General features: G+C 42.4%; 1 protein-coding gene across 2 annotated transcripts in view; it reads right to left on the bottom strand.

Moving 5' to 3' along the window:
- The window catches only part of CCBE1 (collagen and calcium binding EGF domains 1), a 440914-nt gene that overhangs the window by 54690 nt on the left and 363341 nt on the right, over positions 1-22883 (bottom strand). The window lies entirely within an intron of this gene.

The following is a 22883-nucleotide window of genomic DNA, read 5'->3' as shown; positions in this document are numbered from 1 at the left end:
AGCAAGGTCCACCTGACCACTGATGCGTGGACCAGTAAGCATGGACAGGGACGATACCTTTCCCTCACTGCCCATTGGGTAAATGTTGTCTAGCCGGGTACAAATCTTGAGAGTGGCGCTGTACGTGTTCTGCCAACTCCAAGGATTGCAGGAATCCAGTCTGTACACATTGACTCCTCCTCATACTCCAGTTCCTCTGAATCAGCGCTGCAGGAGCCGTCACGGTCTACCTCCACATCGACCCGTGAACGGTTACCTGTTATGATGACCGATATGAGCACAGCCGTCGCCAAACGTCAACAGGCCGTATTAAAATTAATTTCTTTGGGGAATCGAAGCCACACAGCGCAGGAGCTCTGGAATGCCATCAAGCAGCAGAGCGACGTGTGGTTTGTGCCAGCGAATCTCCAGCCAGGCATGGTAGTGTGTGACAATGGCCAAAATCTGGTGGCAGCTCTGGGCCTAGGCAACCTCACTCACATCCCATGTCTGGCACATGTGCTCAACTTGGTCGTGCAGAGTTTTTTGAGGGACTATCCGGATCTTGATGCACTGCTTCACAAGGTCCGCATAGAGTGCGCTCACTTGCGGCGTTAAAGCAATGCAAGATCACGCATTGCAGCTCTGCAGCGCCTATTACGTCTTCCGGAACATCGCATCATATGTGACCTACCCACCAGGTGGAATTCAACGTTACATATGTTGGAGAGGTTGTGTGAGCAGCAGGCAGCAGTAATGGAGTACCAGCTGCAGCAGGAGCAAACAAATCGCAGTGCGCGCCGTTCACACTTCACCACCACTGAGTGGGCCTCTATGAAGGACATTTGCCACGTTTTGCGTGCCTTCGATTATTCCACGCGGATGGCGAGTGCAGATGATGCACTAGTCAGCATGACTATCCCCCTTATCTGCCTGCTTGAAAAAACACTGCAAGCACTAAGGGACGAGGTTTTGGAAGAGGTGGAGGATGAGGAGTCACAAATGCCATCTGCTTCTCTACAGTCTGCGCAACGTGGTTCCTCACAAAGGCCTAGGCAGGGGACACTTTGTGAGGAGGATGAGGAGGAGTCAATGGATGAGGAAGACATCTGTCCAGAGGAGGGAGGTACACAATGCTCTAGTAGTCAGTATCTAGAGCGAGGGTGGGGTGATGCAGAGCAGGCAGAGATCACGCCTCAAGCAGGGGACAGCGTTTCTTGGCCAGTTGGCAGTCTGCAGCACATGGTTGATTTCATGCTGCAGTGCCTGAGAAACGACCGCCGCATCGCCCACATTCTCAATACGGCTGATTATTGGGTGTCCACCCTCCTAGATCCTCGCTACCGGGACAACTTACAAAGCCTCATAACACCGTTGAACCGGGAGCGTAAAATGCGGGAGTACCAAGACTCATTGGTGCATTCCATCATGTTCTCCATTCCAACCGAGAGAGCAGTGCTGCTAGTGCTTTACAAAGCAGCTCAGTGCGTCGAGGCAGTGGAGGAAGCTCTGCACAAAGAGGGAGCAGAAGCAGCGCCTCAGCACAAGGCAAGACCACTATGGCCGAAATGTGGCAAAGTTTTGTGTCCCCGCCGCCACAAATGTCTACACCATCACAGACGGCTCCAGTCAGCAGGAGGCAACGTTTCCGTCAGATGGTGACAGACTACATGTCTTGCCCTCTTAGTGTACTCCCAGACGGCTCTTCTCCCTTCAAGTTTTGGGTCTGTAAGCTGGATACATGGCCAGAGCTTAGTCAGTATGCATTGGAGGTGCTAGCTTGCCCTGCTGCTAGTGTATTATCGTAACGCGTCTTTAGTGCCGCAGGTGGTGTACTAACAGACCGTCGCATGCGACTATCCTCCGATAACGTTGACCGGCTTACTTTTCTCAAAATGAACAAGGCCTGGATCTCTCATGAATTTGCCAGTCCTCTTCCAGAATAAATAATTGGTTGGCAACAGTATCCAGGTCTCCTGTTCTGTTCATGTTTCTACCACCTGAACTGTAATCCCTGAGCTCCAACACCGCCAGTTGGCGCTCGGAAGTGCCGTCTGCACAGTCAACACTTGCTGCCGTGTTATTGGGGTTCAGTAACGTCAGCTGTTCCCCTGCTGTGTTCACGGCAATATCTCCTGCTCTGTCCATATTCACTGTGCTACTTATTTAAAACTTGCTCCAATTACACCTCTGGCTCCTCTCTGTTTTCATTCTTATCCCTGGGCTCCAACACCGCCAGTTGGCGCTCGGAAGTGCCGTCTGCACAGTCAACACTTGCTGCGGTGTTATTGGGGTTCAGTAACGTCAGCTGTTCCCCTGCTGTGTTCACGGCAATTTCTCCTGCTCTGTCCATATTCACTGTGCTACTTATTTAAAACTTGCTCCAATTACACCTCTGGCTCCTCTCTGTTTTTATTCTTATCCCTGGGCTCCAGCACCGCCAGTTGGCGCTCGGAAGTGCTGTCTGCACAGTCAACACTTGCTGCCGTGTTATTGGGGTTCGGTAACGTCAGCTGTTCCCCTGCTGTGCGGACGGCAATTTCTCCTGCTTTGTCCACATCCACTGTACTACACATTTTAAAGTTGCTCCAATTACACCTCTGGCTCCTCTGTTTTCATTCTTATCCCTGGGCTCCAACACCGCCAGTTGGCGCTCAGAAGTGCCGTCTGCACAGTCAACACTTGCTGCGGTGTTATTGGGGTTCAGTAACGTCAGCTGTTCCCCTGCTGTGTTCACGGCAATTTCTCCTGCTCTGTCCATATTCACTGTGCTACTTATTTAAAACTTGCTCCAATTACACCTCTGGCTCCTCTCTGTTTTTATTCTTATCCCTGGGCTCCAGCACCGCCAGTTGGCGCTCAGAAGTGCTGTCTGCACAGTCAACACTTGCTGCCGTGTTATTGGGGTTCGGTAACGTCAGCTGTTCCCCTGCTGTGCGGACGGCAATTTCTCCTGCTTTGTTCACATCCACTGTACTACACATTTTAAAGTTGCTCCAATTACACCTCTGGCTCCTCTGTTTTCATTCTTATCCCTGGGCTCCAGCACCGCCAGTTGGCGCTCGGAAGTGCTGTCTGCACAGTCAACACTTGCTGCCGTGTTATTGGGGTTCGGTAACGTCAGCTGTTCCCCTGCTGTGCGGACGGCAATTTCTCCTGCTTTGTCCACATCCACTGTACTACACATTTTAAAGTTGCTCCAATTACACCTCTGGCTCCTCTGTTTTCAGTATTATCCCTGGGCTCCAGCACCGCCAGTTGGCGCTCGGAAGTGCCGTCTGCACAGTCAACACTTGCTGCGGTGTTATTGGGGTTCAGTAACGTCAGCTGTTCCCCTGCTGTGCGGACGGCAATTTCTCCTGCTTTGTCCACATCCACTGTACTACACATTTTAAAGTTGCTCCAATTACACCTCTGGCTCCTCTGTTTTCATTCTTATCCCTGGGCTCCAACACCGCCAGTTGGCGCTCAGAAGTGCCGTCTGCACAGTCAACACTTGCTGCGGTGTTATTGGGGTTCAGTAACGTCAGCTGTTCCCCTGCTGTGTTCACGGCAATTTCTCCTGCTCTGTCCATATTCACTGTGCTACTTATTTAAAACTTGCTCCAATTACACCTCTGGCTCCTCTCTGTTTTTATTCTTATCCCTGGGCTCCTGCACCGCCAGTTGGCGCTCGGAAGTGCTGTCTGCACAGTCAACACTTGCTGCCGTGTTATTGGGGTTCGGTAACGTCAGCTGTTCCCCTGCTGTGCGGACGGCAATTTCTCCTGCTTTGTCCACATCCACTGTACTACACATTTTAAAGTTGCTCCAATTACACCTCTGGCTCCTCTGTTTTCATTCTTATCCCTGGGCTCCAGCACCGCCAGTTGGCGCTCGGAAGTGCTGTCTGCACAGTCAACACTTGCTGCCGTGTTATTGGGGTTCGGTAACGTCAGCTGTTCCCCTGCTGTGCGGACGGCAATTTCTCCTGCTTTGTCCACATCCACTGTACTACACATTTTAAAGTTGCTCCAATTACACCTCTGGCTCCTCTGTTTTCAGTATTATCCCTGGGCTCCAGCACCGCCAGTTGGCGCTCGGAAGTGCCGTCTGCACAGTCAACACTTGCTGCGGTGTTATTGGGGTTCAGTAACGTCAGCTGTTCCCCTGCTGTGCGGACGGCAATTTCTCCTGCTTTGTCCACATCCACTGTACTACACATTTTAAAGTTGCTCCAATTACACCTCTGGCTCCTCTGTTTTCATTCTTATCCCTGGGCTCCAACACCGCCAGTTGGCGCTCAGAAGTGCCGTCTGCACAGTCAACACTTGCTGCGGTGTTATTGGGGTTCAGTAACGTCAGCTGTTCCCCTGCTGTGTTCACGGCAATTTCTCCTGCTCTGTCCATATTCACTGTGCTACTTATTTAAAACTTGCTCCAATTACACCTCTGGCTCCTCTCTGTTTTTATTCTTATCCCTGGGCTCCAGCACCGCCAGTTGGCGCTCGGAAGTGCTGTCTGCACAGTCAACACTTGCTGCCGTGTTATTGGGGTTCGGTAACGTCAGCTGTTCCCCTGCTGTGCGGACGGAAATTTCTCCTGCTTTGTCCACATCCACTGTACTACACATTTTAAAGTTGCTCCAATTACACCTCTGGCTCCTCTGTTTTCATTCTTATCCCTGGGCTCCAACACCGCCAGTTGGCGCTCAGAAGTGCCGTCTGCACAGTCAACACTTGCTGCGGTGTTATTGGGGTTCAGTAACGTCAGCTGTTCCCCTGCTGTGTTCACGGCAATTTCTCCTGCTCTGTCCATATTCACTGTGCTACTTATTTAAAACTTGCTCCAATTACACCTCTGGCTCCTCTCTGTTTTTATTCTTATCCCTGGGCTCCAGCACCGCCAGTTGGCGCTCGGAAGTGCTGTCTGCACAGTCAACACTTGCTGCCGTGTTATTGGGGTTCGGTAACGTCAGCTGTTCCCCTGCTGTGCGGACGGCAATTTCTCCTGCTTTGTCCACATCCACTGTACTACACATTTTAAAGTTGCTCCAATTACACCTCTGGCTCCTCTGTTTTCATTCTTATCCCTGGGCTCCAACACCGCCAGTTGGCGCTCAGAAGTGCCGTCTGCACAGTCAACACTTGCTGCGGTGTTATTGGGGTTCAGTAACGTCAGCTGTTCCCCTGCTGTGTTCACGGCAATTTCTCCTGCTCTGTCCATATTCACTGTGCTACTTATTTAAAACTTGCTCCAATTACACCTCTGGCTCCTCTCTGTTTTCATTCTTATCCCTGGGCTCCAACACCGCCAATTGGCGCTCGGAAGTGCCGTCTGCACAGTCAACACTTGCTGCGGTGTTATTGGGGTTCAGTAACGTCAGCTGATCCCCAGCTGTGTGTCCGGCAAATTCTCCTGCTTTGTCCACATCCATTGTACTACGGATTTAAAACCTCCTCCAAATACACCTCTGGCTCCTCCGTTTTTAGTATTTACCCTGGGCTCCAATACCGCTAGTTGCTGCTCAGAAGTGCCGTCTGCACAGTCAACGCTTGCTCCAGTGTTATTGGGGTTCAGTAACGTCAGCTGATCCCCAGCTGTGTGTCCGGCAAATTCTCCTGCTTTGTCCACATCCACTGTACTACGGATTTAAAACCTCCTCCAAATACACCTCTGGCTCCTCCGTTTTTAGTATTTACCCTGGGCTCCAATACCGCTAGTTGCTGCTCAGAAGTGCCGTCTGCACAGTCAACGCTTGCTCCAGTGTTATTGGGGTTCAGTAACGTCAGCTGATCCCCAGCTGTGTGTCCGGCAAATTCTCCTGCTTTGTCCACATCCACTGTACTACGGATTTAAAACCTCCTCCAAATACACCTCTGGCTCCTCCGTTTTTAGTATTTACCCTGGGCTCCAATACCGCTAGTTGCTGCTCAGAAGTGCCGTCTGCACAGTCAACGCTTGCTCCAGTGTTATTGGGGTTCAGTAACGTCAGCTGATCCCCAGCTGTGTGTCCGGCAAATTCTCCTGCTTTGTCCACATCCACTGTACTACGGATTTAAAACCTCCTCCAAATACACCTCTGGCTCCTCCGTTTTTAGTATTTACCCTGGGCTCCAATACCGCTAGTTGCTGCTCAGAAGTGCCGTCTGCACAGTCAACGCTTGCTCCAGTGTCATTGGGGTTCAGTAACGTCAGCTGATCCCCAGCTGTGTGTCCGGCAAATTCTCCTGCTTTGTCCACATCCACTGTACTACGGATTTAAAACCTCCTCCAAATACACCTCTGGCTCCTCTGTTTTTAGTATTTACCCTGGGCTCCAGCACCGCCAGCTGGTTCTCGGCAGTTCCATTGGCTCTTGTACCTTCTGCTACCCATCCGGGTTCCAGTACCGTCAGCTGGTTCTCGGCAGTGACTTTGGCACGGGTACTCCCTCCTGCCCAGCCTGGTTCCAGCACGCCAGCTGTTTCCGGGTAGTGTCAACGTCACTTTGCCTCCAATGCGTTGTCCTGTCGTGTTGCGGTCGGGTTAGCCGACTCTATGGTGCCTGCAGTTTAGGTGACTCCTATGTGGGCTGCGGGATCTGGCAATGAAGGCTGGTTCCATAGTGCCAATAGGACAAGCACCCCCTGTAGGACTGTGGGTTTTGGTAAGTGCGGCCGGCTCACGGCCTTGAACTTTTTTTTACATGGGTACCTTCTGCTACCCATCCGGGTTCCAGTACCGTCAGCTGGTTCTCGGCAGTGCCTTTAGATTAGGTGCCTCCTTCTCGGTATCCAAGTTCCACCAACGTCTGCTGGTCCTTGGTAGTGCTTTCTGGCACAGGTACCTCCTGCTTAGTAACCGAGTTCCAGTAACATCAGCTGGTCCTCGGTAGTTCCATTGGCTCTTGTACCTTCTGCTACCCATCCGGGTTCCAGTACCGTCAGCTGGTCCTCGGTAGTTCCATTTGCTCTTGTATCTTCTGCTACCCATCCGGGTTCCAGTACCGTCAGCTTGTTCTCGGCAGTGTCTTTGGCACGGGTACTCCCTCCTGCCCAGCCTGGTTCCAGCACGCCAGCTGTTTCCGGGTAGTGTCAACGTCACTTTGCCTCCAATGCGTTGTCCTGTCGTGTTGCGGTCGGGTTAGCCGACTCTATGGTGCCTGCAGTTTAGGTGACTCCTATGTGGGCTGCGGGATCTGGCAATGAAGGCTGGTTCCATAGTGCCAATAGGACAAGCACCCCCTGTAGGACTGTGGGTATTGGTAACTGCGGCCGGCTCGCGGCCTTGAACTTTTTTTTACATGGGTACCTTCTGCTACCCATCCGGGTTCCAGTACCGTCAGCTGGTTCTCGGCAGTGCCTTTGGATTAGGTGCCTCCTTCTCGGTATCCAAGTTCCACCAACGTCTGCTGGTCCTTGGTAGTGCTTTCTGGCAGAGGTACCTCCTGCTTAGTAACCGAGTTCCAGTAACATCAGCTGGTCCTCGGTAGTTCCATTGGCTCTTGTACCTTCTGCTACCCATCCGGGTTCCAGTACCGTCAGCTTGTCCTCGGTAGTTCCATTTGCTCTTGTATCTTCTGCTACCCATCCGGGTTCCAGTACCGTCAGCTGGTTCTCGGCAGTGTCTTTGGCACGGGTACTCCCTCCTGCCCAGCCTGGTTCCAGCACGCCAGCTGTTTCCGGGTAGTGTCAACGTCACTTTGCCTCCAATGCGTTGTCCTGTCGTGTTCGGTCGGGTTAGCCGACTCTATGGTGCCTGCAGTTTAGGTGACTCCTATGTGGGCTGCGGGATCTGGCAATGAAGGCTGGTTCCATAGTGCCAATAGGACAAGCACCCCCTGTAGGACTGTGGGTTTTGGTAACTGCGGCCGGCTCGCGGCCTTGAACTTTTTTTTACATGGGTACCTTCTGCTACCCATTCGGGTTCCAGTACCGTCAGCTGGTTCTCGGCAGTGCCTTTGGATTAGGTGCCTCCTTCTTGGTATCCAAGTTCCACCAACGTCTGCTGGTCCTTGGTAGTGCTTTCTGGCACAGGTACCTCCTGCTTAGTAACCGAGTTCCAGTAACATCAGCTGGTCCTCGGTAGTTCCATTGGCTCTTGTACCTTCTGCTACCCATCCGGGTTCCAGTACCGTCAGCTGGTCCTCGGTAGTTCCATTTGCTCTTGTATCTTCTGCTACCCATCCGGGTTCCAGTACCGTCAGCTTATTCTCGGCAGTGTCTTTGGCACGGGTACTCCCTCCTGCCCAGCCTGGTTCCAGCACGCCAGCTGTTTCCGGGTAGTGTCAACGTCACTTTGCCTCCAATGCGTTGTCCTGTCGTGTTGCGGTCGGGTTAGCCGACTCTATGGTGCCTGCAGTTTAGGTGACTCCTATGTGGGCTGCGGGATCTGGCAATGAAGGCTGGTTCCATAGTGCCAATAGGACAAGCACCCCCTGTAGGACTGTGGGTTTTGGTAACTGCGGCCGGCTCGCGGCCTTGAACTTTTTTTTACATGGGTACCTTCTGCTACCCATCCGGGTTCCAGTACCGTCAGCTGGTTCTCGGCAGTGCCTTTGGATTAGGTGCCTCCTTCTTGGTATCCAAGTTCCACCAACGTCTGCTGGTCCTTGGTAGTGCTTTCTGGCACAGGTACCTCCTGCTTAGTAACCGAGTTCCAGTAACATCAGCTGGTCCTCGGTAGTTCCACTGGCTCTTGTACCTTCTGCTACCCATCCGGGTTCCAGTACCGTCAGCTGGTCCTCGGTAGTTCCTCAGCCTTCTTGTACTTTCTGCTACATTTCCAAGTTCAAGCTTTTTGAAATGGTTCTTGGTAATCACTCTGGATCTCCCTGACGAGGACCCTGAAGACGAGGACCCTGAAGACCAACCCGAAGAAGACGAGGACCCCGAAGACGAGGACCCTGAAGACGAGGACCGTGAAGACCACCCCGAAGAAGACGAGGACCCTGAAGACGAGGACCCTGAAGACCACCCCGAAGAAGACGAGGACCCTGAAGACCACCCCGAAGAAGACGAGGACCCTGAAGACCACCCCGAAGAAGACGAGGACCCCGAAGACGAGGACCCAGAAGACCAACCCGAAGAAGACGAGGACCCCGAAGACGAGGACCCGGAAGACGACCACCCTGAAGACCACCCTGAAGAAGACCAAGAAGATGACCCTGAAGAAGTTGACCAAGAGGACAAAGAAGAGAAGACAAGTACCAAGATACAGAAGAACAAGAGACAGAAAACCAAGAAGCAGAAATACAAGAAGCTGCAGAACAAAAAGCGGAAGAACATTAAGCATAAGATTAAAATTCAGAGCAAAAGATAATATCTAAATTATAAGCAGAATATGACTAAGCAGTGTATGGGGGTGAGTCCGTTCCTCCTCGTGGTGCCCCTGGAAAAGACCTGCTGCTGCAGGCCAAACTGAACGCGGACAAATCCTGTTGTGAATCTTTTGTGACGGGCAGAACGAAAGGTGTAATGTCCAACCTTTTATAGATAACAACTACAGGAATGCCTGTCACAAATAAGAATATGATGAAGAAGAAGAATATGAAGAAGATGAAGAAGTAGAATATGAAGAATGTAAAAAAAAGAATAATACGAAGAAGGTGAAGAAGAAGAAGATGAAGAAGAAGTGGATGAAAAAGATGCTGAGGATGATGAAGGAGAAAGTGTGGGAGAAGTAAAAAAGAAGGTGAAGAGCATGGAAGTAGTGAAACATAAATATCTGACAAAATATAAAAATACTTAACATAGTTAATATTTCCGTAACTCAGAACATCTTAAAAAAATAGTAATTCCTGCTATTCCATTTGACTGGGCTAAACCTCTATGCCTTTATTGTCTCCCCCACCTCCCCCAATACATTCTACATTATTCTTAGTTGTTTTCCTTCATGTAGAATTAACCTACAAGGAAAGAAAGGGTTTATTTTAATTCCGATATTTATGTCCCATTGACTTGCATTGGTTTCCGGTATCGGAATCGGCGATATCCGATACTTTTTCGGTATCGGTCCGATCCAATCCGATCCGATATTTCCCGATATCGGAAGGTATCGCTCAACACTACTCACAAGCCTTAGCCATGCACAGCGGAGTGGATTTCCCAGGAACCAGATTGAACAAACACACGTATATTGGATGGGATGAGCTGTATCCACAAACATTTTTTTTTTAAATTGTGTTTAATTTAATTATTAACTAAAATTTAAATTTCGGCTAAACTTCATGTTCGACTCCTCCCTCCCGCAGCGCAATGACCTCTGCATTTATCACTGAGCATGCTCACTAAATTGTCATAGAAGTCAATAAAGTCAACTTTCCGCCTCCAAAATGATACACAGAAAATAGGATAAAATAATATAATTATTATTAAAGAAATTATATGGATTACATTTTAAATAATACATTTAGTAATTAATAAAAAATACAATAAGAGCATAAAATAAATTCTAAAAAATACTTGATTAAGTTGATATGAATAATTAGTAAAGCTTACAATATACTTCACAAGCTGGGCAGGTAATCTTTCAGTATAGATGCTCTGTCCTCATGATACATATGTTTCAGTGCACATACGGTATGTTGTAGGGATCTATTGTTATTATCAAGCTTTTTTTCTTATTTCCAGCCTCTGCTCTACACATGTTTCTTATTGCATTTGCTTTTAGACCCTGTTGTGCTGGTTACATGGCCGCGGTCTGAGCCTATAATTCATGCACAGTGTTTTTACGTTATTTATTACTAGCATTTTAGTTACAATGTATGTCTGCTCTGTTCAATAAATTATACATCACATGGAAGTTACTGTATATACATCTACATATCTGGGTGAAACAAGGTGCATCTGAAAGTCTTCTGATGGCCAGATGTGAGATTAGCCTCATGTATTAACTTGGGTTTATGTAGATAGCTAAGGTTTTAAATGACTATGAGGAAGGTGGGTTCCAGATTTTCATATTTCGAGTAGCAGATAAAGGGGTTAAAAAAATATAACTTGACCACAAATATAGGTTTATTTTGTCCTGGTGATATCTGTCTTTGATCTCTGTTTATAGTGAAAGTTATTCAATGGATCCAAAATGAGGATGTCATCTATGTACCCTTCCTTGTTTCCTTCCTTCACTTCCTCCCTTCCCTTCCTTTGCTTCCTTACTTTCTTCCTTACTCTCCTTTCCTTTATTTTCCTTCCTTTCTTTCTCTTTCCTTCCCTTCTTCTGTCCTTCAATTTATAAAAGCTTCTCGTATTGTCAGAATTAAAAAGTTTCCATGAATATTTGATAAAAAGCCAGGAGAGAATGACCGGAGCATTTTCCGTTTTTGCATTTTCGTTTTTTGCTCCCCTTCTTCCCAGAGCCAGAACTTTTTTATTTTTCATTAAATATGGCCATGTGAGGGCTTATTTTTTGCGGGACGAGTTGCTCTTTTAAACGCCATCGCTGGTTTTACCATATCGTGTACTGAAAAACGGGAAAAAAATTCCAAGTGTGGTGAAATTGCAAAAAAAAATGCAATTCCACAGTTGTTTTTTTTTTTTTACCACGTTCACTGAATGCTAAAACTGACCAGCCATTATTATTTTCCAGGTTATTACGAGTTTGTAGACACCAAACATGTATCGGTACTTTTTTTATTTAAGTGGTGAAAAAAAAATTCAAAGTTTGCTAAAAAAAAAAAAAATTGTGACATTTTCCGGGACCTGTAGCGTCTCTATTTTTCGGGATCTGGGGCCGGGTGAGGGCTTATTTTTTGCGCGCCGGGCTGACGTTTTTATTGATACCATCTTGGGATAAATCCGATGTTTTGATCGCCATTATTGCATTTTACTGCATTTACTGCAATGTTGCGGTGACCAAAAAAAAAACAAAACGTAATTCTGGCGCTTGGAATTTTTTTCTCCCTACGTCATTTATCAATCGGATTAATTCTTTTTTATAATGATAGATCAGGCGATTCTGAACACGGCGATACCAAATATGTGTATGTGTTTTTTTATTATTATTTTATTTTGAATGGGGCGAAAGGGGGGTGATTTAAACTTTTATATTTTTTAAATTTTTTTAATATTTTTAAAAACATTTTTTTTACACTTTTTGCTTGCTTCTATAGTCTCCATAGGAGACTAAAAGCAGCAGCTGTCCAATTGCCTCTGCTACATACAGATGATCAGCAGATCACCTCTATGTAGTAGAGTGCTATGTGCTATATGTCATGTGCTATGAGTGCCGACCACTAGGTGGCACTCATAGCAATCATTACATGACAACAGCAGGGGTCTGCTGCAGACCCCGCGTTGCCATGCCCACCCATCAGTGACCCGCGTTCACGTGACGGGGTCACCAATGGGCGGGTAAGTGACGCGCTTCTGGCGCGGCGCTGTTAAATGCCGCTGTCAGAGATTGACAGTGGCATTTAACTAGTTAACAGCCACGGGTGGATCACGATTCCACCCGCAGCAGTTTCGGGCACATGTCAGCTGTAAGAATCAGCTGACATGTGCTCGGTTCAGTGCGTAGTATTACTGACCATGTTGTAAAGGGTAAAAGTAAGTACACTTTTTCTATCTAACTTTTCTAACTTTTAATCTTTGTAATATACTCCATTATCTTATTTTGCTTCTTTTCTCTTGAACACCAAACTGCAGTGGTGTTTTAATGACCTCATGCTCTTTTAGAAGCTCCTTTGAACTGCTGCTCTAGCTAGAATCCATACTCAAACACTCTTAAGAAATGCTCTCTCTTGGGTGAGCTTATAGGTTCCCTTCCTCCATGCTCAGTGAGAGTGTTTCTAAATAAAGTGTGAGTACAGATTCTTGCTAGAGCAGCAGTTCAAAGCAGCTTCTAAAAGAGCGTGAACTAAGTAGTTAGAGCAGCACTTTCAGCATGATGCTTGAGAGAGAAGTTAAATAAGGTAATGGGGTATACTTCTAAGATCCATATGTTTGCAAAGGTTTAGCAATAATTAAAAATAAAAGTTTAGATACTCTATAATCAACAGGCAAAATATGACAGGATATCTTCACCTTACATGGGAGACCAGGGCATGCAACTGGAATACACACAACCATAACCCAAAGCAGCAAGACCACAGAGAAGATCAGGAGCTGAAGCAAGAGTGAAAGAAGCACTTGTTGGACTATGGTGTCCTAGCAGAAGGTCATACTAGGACTTGATGCCATGGCTGAGCTCATGTCGCTGGCAGGACCATTATGTAGGGGTCGTGGCTACATTGCCATTCCCTCCAGTTGACACTGTTAGAAGTTCTCAGCCATACCTGTCATAATATCACCTTGCTGATATATATTACTATATCTGAGAATAGAACTCCTCTTTTGGAAAATTAGGTGTCTAGTTTGGAAGCTGGTGCAAAACTAAACCTACTTCAACTGTCTGCACCTCTGAACTTTGCCCAGAGTCTGTCCAAGTCCTAACATCACTCACATTTTTTGTCTCCCTCTAGACACAAAAATCAACCAAATTGAAGCTCTGTAATAACAACGTTTCTGGTAATTTTCTAAAATCTTTCAGCCGGATAAATTATTGCCTTTTGTGCCTATTTCTTGTCTAGTTTTTGGTGCTTTGATTTACACCAAATTCTTCTTAGAATAAACAAAAATTCAAATTCTATTTTATAAGTTTTCGCTTGTTTTTCTATTTTTGTTTTAGGTTCGTCAACTTGTTAAAGGTTTATGTTTTACAGAGGTTTGCAGTCAGTTAATCAAGAGCAACTTTATAAAAAGTCGCAACATTTCTGCTCAAATGTACTCTGGTCTCACCGCCCTCACATCGGAGTGATTTTACGTGTACCTCAAATTTTTGTGCAATTTTTGCTCCATTTTCACAGAACATTTAACTTTTTACTCTAAGGTTAAGTGCACACGAAACGTTTTTGATGTGCTTTCGCAGCGTTTTTCCCACCGCAGAAACGCTGTGAAAAAGCTTGTTAATAGGTCTGCCAGGTATAGCAATGTTAATCCGGATGTGCTGTGCACATGATGGGAAATTTCGGCTCCGGATTCGCATCGTGTTAAAAACCACAGCATGACCATTGTTTTGGGGTTTCCGCCTCAAATTCGCACCCATTGATTTGCACTGAATCGCCGCAAACTCGCAGGTATAATATCTTTACTTGTGGATTTGCTGCATTTCAATAAAAGCTAATGGCCACGAATAAGCAGCGGAAACGCGCTGCAGGTGGTACCCGGGTCGGAAGAGGAGGACTACAACTCCTCTCATCCGACCTCCGTTGCAGTAGTCTGCTCTGCCCAGCCTGCGTGCCCACGGTAAAAAAAAAAAATAGAAAGTAAAAAATGAAAAAAAAACTGATACTCACCTGTCCGGCGGCCCCCGGTGTCTTCCTGGTCCCCGGCGGCGATGCGCTGCTCCCGACGTCCGGCGGTATACTGCGGGGAGCGGGCTCACTCCCAGCAGTATACTGAGCTGCCAGAACCTGCGGTGATGTCAGGGATCAGCTGATGCTCACGTGACCGATCAGCTGATGCTGACGTGACCTCCTCTGGGAGCATTCTGAAGAATGCTCCCACGGTGGTGAGCTCACCGTGGCTGATCAGCTGATGAATCCCAGTGACCTCCTTCAGCATGTATACTGATAGGAGTGATTTTACACCCCTGTCAGTATGCAATGCTGTCTTCTATCACTGATGTCATTGCTGTAAAAGTGACACGGATGTGGATTTAGTGCATTCAATACTTTTTAGTGGTCATATTTCTGTTGCGGAACCTAGCGACTCCACAAGAGAATTTGACATGCTGCGATCCTGAAAGACGTGTGGCTTGTCCATGTCCACAGGTGATTTGCAGCCTCTGATACATGCATAGTGGACATTGGATTTCTAGAGATCCCATCCACTATACCGTAACATCCGGACGCTGCGGGTTTGACGCTGCATAAACACGCAGCGTCAAACCTGCAGCAGCTCCTGATCGTGGCCACGTACTCAAACTCACCAGCAGCATGTCAATTTCTGTGGAGGACACACTAGTCTCCGCTGAAGATTTTGACCGATTGAAGTGTCATTATATGCGGTGAATTCACATGTACCGACAACAAAAGTGCGGCATTAGAACACCGCGTTTCGGACGCAACAAAAATATGCTGCGTCCAAAGAGCTGCTGAGTTCTGATCAGGGAGATATAGCGGCTAGCGAAACAGCTATGAGCTGTTAATTATGGCCAGGGACCATGTTTGCAAATGCCACATTCCCAGGCTAAGAATAGAAGCTCACAGCTGGCGCATAAATTACATGAATAGAAATGCTAATTAAGACTGGGTGAATGGGAATAGCTGACACCTAGCTCTTTCATTTGGTGATGTCAAGGTGTCAATCAGACCTTGTCATAACCAAACCTAATTAAAGCAAAGTAAAGAGTTATATAAACACAGACATGGAGTAAACACTTTATTTGAAATACAACAGGCACATTATTTAATCATTATTTAATCACATTATTTAATCATCAGTTCTGATGGTAATCCAAGGTTTAAGCAATGTCCCACCAAATAACTTCATTTAGCTCCAAAAAGCATTCATTGGTGTACAAAAATGCTTAAAAAAACGCATAAAAAAGTGTCAAAAACGCATGGAATATCCGCATGCATTTTCCTGCCAAGGAGATGCAGAAACACACATGAAATTTCTGCTTCAAATACGGAATGTGCGCACATAGCCTAAAAAGGTAAATGACAAAAATAAAGACTTTGCACAAATTTGGCTAAAACAAACCATCAGTGAATACCATGACAGAAAAAGAAGAACAGTGATTTAAAAAAAATTGCAGATGATAAGTAAGACAATTTAGGATTAAAGCTCTGCTTATTCCTGACTTGTATAGAATTGTAGGATGATTGGAGGGCTCGCCGACTGAAAAGGTGCAATCGATAGGCTGCCACTCCTGCTTCTGGCCTTCACAAAGCTTAATAATAATTGTTACGGCAGTTTTATTTAGAAATTGCATAGGACTGTTACTATAGATAAAGATGTTATTTGGTCACTGCACGTTGGTATTATTTGTACTGTATGGCAGTATTTACTTTGTCATTGTGTGAAGCTGTCTGGCAGTATGTTGTTATTGCATTTCAGATAAAGGCAAGACTATATACTAAAGTTGAGAAACTCTTTTTAAATTCAAAATCACCACAATTGTTGAATCCCTCACCTCCCAAAAATTACATTCATGGTGAATACATTTGCCTTATTTCTTAATACTGCAAAGCCGCCTTGATGCCCGGAAAAAAACGTATGTAATACTCTGAGGTATTCTAGGACCGTATTATGCAAGTGACTTCAAAATATCTAAGGAAAAAAAATCCCCAAAATAAGGCAAAATAAGCAAAATTAAGACAGATAGGAATTTATCTGCCTTCTTTATTTGCAGTGTTAGAAAAATAAAAAAAATATTTATTAAGGTGCTATTACAGCAGTAAATCTCGGATCAACCAATTAACAGTCACACTGACTCTGCGGATCCTGCACCTCGCTATCACTTGAATCTTTGTAAAATGATTCATAGTCTGAGACTACTACTACCATTTTCAATGTTTTTTCAGCACTGCAGCTGTATACCACACAATGGTTTAGTCCATCATATCCACTCTCTGTCATGATGAATCGTGCACTATGACCTCCTATCCCTAGGCTGGAAAATCCTAAAATGCCCTATGTACAAGACTATACTACTGTAATACTGCCCCCTATGTTGAATATAACTATTGTAATACTGCTCCCTATGTACAAGAATAAAATTACTATAATACTGCTCCTTATGTACAAGAATATAACTACTATGATACTGCCTCCTATGTACAAGAATATAACTACTACAATACTGCCCCCTATGTACAAGAATAAAATTACTATAATACTGCTCCTTATGTACAAGAATATAACTACTATAATACTGCTCCTATGTACAAGAATATAACTACTATAATACTGCCCCCTATGTACAAGAATACAACTACTATAATACTGCCCTCTATGTACAAGGATATAACTACTATAATATTGCTGCTATGTACAAGAATATAACTACTATTATACTGCCCCCTATGTACAAGAATATTACTACCATAAAACTGCTCCCTATGTACAAGAATATAACTACTATAATACTGCCACTATGTACAATAATATAACTACTATAATATTGCCCCATATGTACAAAAATAAAACTACTATGATACTGCCCCCTATGTACAAGAATATTACTACTATAAAACTGCTCCCTATGAACAAGAACATAACTACTATAATGCTGCCCCTATGTACAAGAATACAACTACTATAATACTGCCCCTATGTACAAGAATATAACTACTATAATACTGCACCCTATGTACAAGAATATAGCTACTATAATACTGCACCCTATGTACAAGAATATAACTACTATAATACTGCTCCTATGTACAAGAATATAACTAATATAATACTGCTCCTATGTACAAGAATATAGCTACTATAATACTGCCCCCTATGTACAAGAATATAACTACTATAATACTGCCTTTTATATAAAAGAATATTTCTACTATAATACTGCTCCCTATGTACAAGAATATAAATGCTATAATACTGCCCCTATGTACAGGAATATAACTACTATAATACTGCCTTCTATATAAAAGAATATAACTACTATAATACTGCTCCTATGTACAAGAATAAAACTACTATGATACTGCCCCCTATGTACAAGAATATAACTACTATAATTCTGCTCCCTATGTACAAGAATATAACTACTATAATACTGCCCCTATGTACAGGAATATAACTACTATAATACTGCCCCTATGTACAAGAATATAACTACTATAATACTGTTCCTATGTACAACAATATAACTACTATAATACTGCTCCTATGTACAAGAATATAACTACTATAATACTGCTCCTATGTACAAGAATATAACTACTATAATACTGCTCCTATGTACAAGAATATAACTACTATAATACTGCTCCTATGTACAAGAATATAACTACTATAATACTGCTCCTATGTACAAGAATATAACTACTATAATACTGCCCCCTATGTACAAAAATAAAACTACTATAATACTGCCCTCTATATAAAAGAATATAACTACTATAATACTGCCTTCTATATAAAAGGATATAACTACTATAATAGTGCTCCTTATGTACAAGAATATAACTACTATAATACTGCTCCTATGTACAAGAATATAACTAATATAATACTGCTCCCTATGTACAAGAATAAAATTACTATAATACTGCTCCTTATGTACAAGAATACAACTACTATAATACTGCTCCTATGTACAAGAATATAACTACTATAATACTGCCCCCTATGTACTAGAATACAACTACTATATTACTGCCCCCTATGTACAGGGATATAACTACTATAATACTGCCCCCTATGTACAAGAATATAACTACTATAATACTGCTGCTATGTACAAGAATATAACTACTATAATACTGCCGTCTATATAAAAGAATATAACTACTATAATACTGCTCCTATGTATAAGAATATAACTACTATAATACTGCTCCTTATGTACAAGAAATTAACTACTATAATACTGCTCCTATGTACAAGAAAATAACTACTATAATACTGCTCCCTATGTACAAGAATATAACTACTATAATACTGCCTTCTATATAAAAGAATATAACTACTATAATACTGCTCCTATGTAAAATAATATAACTACTATAATACTGCTCCCTATGTTCAGGAATATAGATACTATAATACTGCCTTCTATATAAAAGAATATAAATATTATAATACTGCCTTCTAAATAAAAGAATATAACTACTATAATACTGCCCCTATGTACAAGAACATAACTAATATAATACTGCTCCTATATACAAGAATATAACTACTATAATACTGCCCCCTATGTACAAGAATATAACTACTATAATACTGCCCCCTATGTACGAGAGTATAACTACTATAATACTGCTCCTATGTACAAGAATATAACGACTATAATACTGCCTTCTATATAAAAGAATATAACTACTATAATACTGCTCCTACGTACAAAAATATAACTACAATAATACTGCTTCTATGTACAAGAATATAACTACTATAATACTGCCCCTATGTACAAGAATATAACTACTATAATACTGCTCCTATGTACAAAAATATAACTACAATAATACTGCTCCTATGTACAAGAATATAACTACTACAATACTGCCCTCTATGTACAAGAATTAAACTAATATAATACTGCTCCTATATACTAGAATTAAACTAATACAATACTCCTCTTATGTACAAGAATATAACTACTATAATACTGCCTTCTATATAAAAGAATATAACAACTATAATACTGCCGTCTATATAAAAGAATATAACTACTATAATACTGCTCCTATGTACAAGAATATAACTAATATAATACTGCTCCTATGTAAAAGAATATAACTACTATAATACTGCTCCCTATGTTCAAGAATATAACTACTATAATACTGCCTTCTATATAAAAGAATCTAAATATTATAATACTACCTTCTAAATAAAAGAATATAACTACTATAATACTGCTCCTATGTACAAAAATATAACTACAATAATACTGCTCCTATGTACAAGAATATAACTACTACAATACTGCCCTCTATGTACAAGAATTAAACTAATATAATACTGCTCCTATGTACTAGAATTAAACTAATACAATACTCCTCTTATGTACAAGAATATAACTACTATAATACTGCCTTCTATATAAAAGAATATAACAACTATAATACTGCCGTCTATATAAAAGAATATAACTACTATAATACTGCTCCTATGTACAAGAATATAACTAATATAATACTGCTCCTATGTAAAAGAATATAACTACTATAATACTGCTCCCTATGTTCAAGAATATAACTACTATAATACTGCCTTCTATATAAAAGAATCTAAATATTATAATACTACCTTCTAAATAAAAGAATATAACTACTATAATACTGCCCCTATGTACAAGAATATAACTACTATAATACTGCTCCCTATGTACAAGAATATAACTACTATAATACTGCCCCCTATGTACAAGAATATAACTACTATAATACTGCTCCAATGTACAAGAATATAACTACTATAATACTGCCTTCTATATAAAAGAATATAACTACTATAATACTGCCTTCTAAATAAAAGAATATAACTACTATAATACTGCCTTCTATATAAAAGAATATAACTACTATAATACTGCCCCTATGTACAAAAATATAACTATTATAATACTGCTTCTATGTACAAGAATATAGCTACTATAATACTGCCCCCTATGTACAAGAATATAACTACTACAATACTGCTCCTATGTACAAGAATATAAAAACTTCTATACTGCCCCCTTTGTACGAGAATTAAACTAATATAATACTGCTCTTACGTACTAGAATGAAACTAATATAATACTGCTCTTATGTACAAGAATATAACTACTATATTACTGCCTTCTATATAAAAGAATATAACTACTATAATACTGTTCCTATGTACAAAAATATAACTACTATAATACTGCTCCTCATGTACAAAAATATAAATACTATAATACTGCTCCTCATGTACAAGAATATAACTCCTTATAATTCTGCTCCTGTGTACAAGAATATAACTAACATAATACTGCTCCTATGTACATGAATATAACTAATATAATACTGCTCCTATGTACAAGAATATAACTAGTATAACACTGCTTCTATGTACAAGAATATAACTACTATACTACTGCCCCCTATGTACAACAATATAACTACTATAATACTGCTCCTATGTACAAGAATATAACTTCTATAATACTGCTCCTATGTACAAGAATATAATTAGTATAACACTGCTCCTATGTACAAGAATATAACTACTATAATACAGCCCCCTATGTGCAAGAATATAACTACTGTAATACTGCCCCTACGTACAAGAATATAACTACTATAATACTGCCCCCTATGTGCAAGAATATAACTACTGTAATACTGCCCCTACGTACAAGAATATAACTACTATAATACTGCCCCCTATTTACAAGAATATATCTACTATAATACTGCTCCTATGTACAAGAACATAACTACTATAATACTGCTCCTATATACAAGAATATAACTACTACAATACTGCCCCCTATGTACAAGAATATAACTACTATAATACTGCTCCCTATGTACAAGAATATAACTACTATAATACTGTCCCTATGTACAAGAATATAACTACTATAATACTGCTCCCTATGTACAAGAATATAACTACTATAATACTGTCCCTATGTACAAGAATATAACTACTATAATACTGCTCCTATGTATAACAATATAACTACTATAATACTGCTCCTTATGTAAAAGAAATTAACTACTATAATACTGCTCCCTATGTACAAGAATATAACTACTATAATACTGCTCCTTATGTAAAAGAAATTAACTACTATAATACTGCTCCTATGTACAAGAAAATAACTACTATAATACTGCTCCCTATGTACAAGAATATAACTACTATAATACTGCCTTCTATATAAAAGAATATAACTACTATAATACTGCTTCTATGTACAAGAAAATAACTATTATAATATTGTAAAAAAAACTTCAAGGCCTTTTTTTTTCTTCTGCTTTTCATCGGTCTTTTTTCTTCCGCTGTCTGAAGGAATATATGCAATAACAATCATCTCTGACTATTGTGATTTTCAACATTTTTTCTGTTTTCTCCTAAAATTATTGTGCTTTTGATGCAGATTTACAGCAGAGCTTTTTAGTACAAAACACCTTTTAATTCTGCACTTAAAAAATGTAACTGAGCTTTCTCATGCATTTTGTCAGGTTCCTCATCAAAGCCTGTAGAGGAAAAAAATGCACCGAAGCCCCTTTCCCCCACAAACTTAAGCATTGTCTTTAAAACACGGAGTGAACTTATGTTTTCATGAAAAAACAGCTGTTATTTTTCAATCCTCATCTTTTGCCTGCACAGAATACACCGTTCCTTGTAAAGTTGATCATTGCATCCAGGCTTATTGACAACACCCACGTGGAACCTAAAATATTTCAGCATTAGAAGATTAGTATATAATTTCATGTGAGTTCCAGAATGTGAACAATGGACGGAGAATGCAGAATATCGTCTGCGCTCGTTGTGCTTCCTCTTAATTTCATTAAGTATCAATTTTCACAAGAGACGTTTGGAAGCAGAGGAAGCATTTATCGAAGAATTTAGAAAGCAAGGCGTCAGAACTAATCTGTTGCCCCATAAACCATGAAGTTCAGGATCCCAAAACCCAAAAAATCACAAATAATCTAAGCCGAGCTGTGTATTTCCGTCATGTCTGTTGTTAGGAAATTTGTCAAGACGACCAATATTGCCGCCATATGTAGGTCCCCGATTTACTCTACCCCTGACACAGCAAGAAAAGAGCTTCACCCTCTACACAGTCTGATGCCCACGCTGACCATGATAACAATGTCACGCAAGGTGTGGGAAAGACTAAGTGCAACATGAAGGGAAGAGGGGAAGGGAGCCCAGACACTAGGGAAAGGGGGGAGTGGAGACCTCCTAGGCTGATCTGATAGCACCATGTCTACCCTAATGTCCGTATATTGGTTCCTCACCAATCGCCGCACAGGAACCTAAACCCTGTATTTCCTTAGAGCTTGGCCCTGGATAGGGAATGGGGGGGGGGTGAGCACTAGTCAGTCCCCACTAACAACTAAAGACAACAAGGGAGACAAACAAGGGGGAAAGTAACTTAGCTTGAGCCAACTTCAGAGAGATTACTCCTAACGTCCTCTTAGCACCAGAGAGGAAGTAAACAGACTGCAATACCTCCAAGCCTTCACAAGGAAACATGTGAATATCACCAGCCCCTCCCCATAGCAAACTAAA

The sequence above is a fragment of the Phyllobates terribilis genome, unplaced genomic scaffold, assembly GCF_046119375.1.
Source record: "Phyllobates terribilis strain yellow unplaced genomic scaffold, ASM4611937v1 Scaffold_1__5_contigs__length_1240528914, whole genome shotgun sequence".
NCBI classification, from domain to species: Eukaryota; Metazoa; Chordata; class Amphibia; order Anura; family Dendrobatidae; genus Phyllobates; species Phyllobates terribilis.
Note: the sequence above shows the minus strand (reverse complement) of the source record. Positions and strands in the feature narration are given on the sequence as shown.